This window comes from Phocoena sinus, chromosome 17 (genome assembly GCF_008692025.1).
Source record: "Phocoena sinus isolate mPhoSin1 chromosome 17, mPhoSin1.pri, whole genome shotgun sequence".
In the NCBI taxonomy this organism is placed as follows: domain Eukaryota; kingdom Metazoa; phylum Chordata; class Mammalia; order Artiodactyla; family Phocoenidae; genus Phocoena; species Phocoena sinus.
In genome coordinates this window covers 13,739,915-13,742,813 of record NC_045779.1, presented here as the reverse complement: position 1 = coordinate 13,742,813, position 2,899 = coordinate 13,739,915, and the positions used below count along the sequence as shown (strand labels likewise).

The window sequence follows — 2,899 nt, the reverse complement described above, 5'->3', positions numbered from 1 at the left end:
TATACAGAATACAATAAAGCAAGTTTCACAACCATTTCTTCTAAGTAAATTCAATATTCTATAAAAATTTCTCCCATTTTTATTTTTGTACTTTTCATATTTCCAGTACCCTTGGTAAATTTCTTGAGTGCAGAGAGGTCTAGAAAACATCACTGAGTTTTCTAATATGCCCAAATAGATAAATAAATAAATTCACTGGAAAATGTACATTGCTTCACTAAAGTTTATACTCATAAATTTCTTGTTAATAAGCTTAACTTTTCTGTACCTATTCCCATGGAGAAAAACATTAAGATTCTTATATTTTGTAATAAGAATTAGAGCTGTAGGAATGAATTTTCTCAACAAAGAGTCGTCTGAGTGATACCATTCTTTAACATCATGGCATATTAAATTTTACTTTCTTATTTGTTTACTTAAAGTCAAATAACTTTACACAGCTTACCGTACATGTTTTTAAAAAGCTGTCTTCTGGTCTCTTCCTCACCTCTGACTTGTGTTTCCCAGAGCAAAGCTGTTCAGGTCACTTTCTTCTGGTATTTACTATCAAATTCCTAAATTATAACACATATTACTGTTTTGATTCTTTCAATATTAATATGTATTGACTTCACACTACAAAACATGAGGATTTCATTCTCTTATATACCCATTCCTCCATTCACCTAGTGTAGTCATTTTTGGTTAATAATTCAATTTGACATTAATACTGTCATATAATAATCACAGCTGAGCCATGTAGTCGTTGATGAAGGAAACATTTCCCTGTACAACTTTTTGCTTCCCTGGCTTCAATCAATGCCTCATACATGTTTAATTTATTTCTGATGTACCTTCCACTAATTCGTGTAGTGTAGGCAAGCTGGATAAAGGTTCCAATTTCTCTTCTTGGAGTCCATCCTTTTTCAAAATAACATTACAATATATCCACAGAGCCAGTTTGCAGATATCCCATTGAACAGCATCGTTGGGCAAGCCCCAGGGTAGTTTGCCTTCTTTTTTTTTTTTTCTTTTTTTAGTTTGCCTTATTTAATTTGGCTCTTTGTCAATAAAAATTAGATGTAATCGCTGCTCTAATCATAGCCACTGGTATATTGGATTATTATTACCAACAACATAATAACAGTGAGATCATTCAGTGGCCCTCTCTATTGTTTTGTTTCTCGTCCATACATCAGATCAACTATTGTATCAGTAGGGTGAGGGGAAGAGAGCTGGAGCATCCCATAGGCAAGAGAAGATCTGAGAGCTGCAAATCCAAAATGTGTGATATTTCTTTGGTGGAGACTCTTCTACCAATGCAATACCCACAGTGATCTCATTATCATGGATATTCAAAAGAACACCCATATCAAAGTTGGTCATGTCAGCCTTCCACTTAAAATAATCTTGAACAGCGCCCCCAAAATCTCTTGTGGTCTCTAGAGCAGTAAAGCAATGTTTCTCTTCTACCCTGTTGCGTGTGACTCTAAACTTCAGCACTTGAGAATCAATTTCTTCTTTTGAACTTAAGGCATTGTTAGTAAATTCTTTTTTAACGTCTCTCTCAACTATTTTGTCTCCTTGTCCATTATCCAGCTTCCTTTTACATGAATTCTGATTTATCTTTTTACACCTTTTTTTTTTCTTGAAACTGGCGTCAATTTTCCATACTTTCAAAGGATCGGAGTGCAGGAGTTTCCCAGTCAATTCTTCAAAATCCTTTAGAACTTCCTTTTTTTCCCCCTTTGAATTAGAATCTTTAAACTCCTGAACAACCACAAGTAAGTTATCAACTGATCTCAGACAATGAACCTGAGCCAGACTTTACATTGAAACGTCAAAATATATCTTGCCTGGTCTCTGCTGATTTTGCATGATGACCTGAATTTCTTTCTCACTTCATCTGCCCCTGTTTGTTCAAAACCAGTGGGTACAGTCACTCTAATAGTGACCTGGAGATGCTCACGTTCACTCTGAGGCCACTTTCTGTCACTTGAATAGATCTCTGGTTTTCATGAAAGTTCACATCCAGGAGTTGGTTAGTGGCTTCTTGAATGTCGTACATGTTGGCAACGCTTCCAAGATCCCTAATATAGTCTTGGCTGCGAGCACAGACCTTTCCAGCCCTGGCATCCTGCAGGCCCAGTGTACCCAAATGCTATGCTTTCTCTTCTCTCTAAAGATGTTGGTTATAGCACTTTAGATTCTGAAAAAAATTTTAAGCAAAATTTTGAAACATATAGCAAAACTGCAAGAATTTTAGAGTAAATGCCAATATACCCATCACCTAGATTCTTGGATTAATATTTTATTACCGTTGCTCTTTCATGTATTTATTCTTACTTTGATATGCCATATGGTTTTATGCATCTTAGAGTAAATTGCAGACAACTGTATTCAGTAAGCACGCTTGCTACAGAGTTCAATATTTAAGTATTTTTTCCTTTGATGTAAAATTTACATACAATCAAACGCACAAATGTTGCTGAGTTCTAAAATATGCAAATCCTTGTAAATATAATGCAAAGCCTATCATGATAGAACATCATTCTCATCCCAGAAAGATCCTTTATATCCCTTCCTAATCACCAATCCTAAAACCACTTCAGAAGAACCACTGTTCAATTTTTTTTCCCACCATTGATTGATTTTGACTGCTTTAGAACTTCATAAAAATAAAACAGCGTAGTATATACATTTTTTTGTCTGGATCGTAGGTTAGTAAACATGTATTTTACTCAAAAATGCTAGATCTTTTGCTAAAATAGCTGTCACATTTTACATTCCCACCAGCAATATGTGAGTTTTCCAGTTGCTGCACATCCTTACCAAAATTTGGTATTGACAGCATTTCTAATTGTAGTCATTCTGATGTGTGTGTCGTGGTATGTCTATGTAGTCTTAATCTGACAACTAA

At 35.0% G+C, this 2,899-nt stretch overlaps 1 pseudogene; it reads right to left on the bottom strand.

The window, feature by feature from the left end:
• Positions 1 to 839: 839 nt before the first annotated feature.
• Positions 840 to 2,047, bottom strand: LOC116742203 (annotated as a pseudogene).
• Between the last annotated feature and the right edge of the window lie 852 nt (positions 2,048 to 2,899).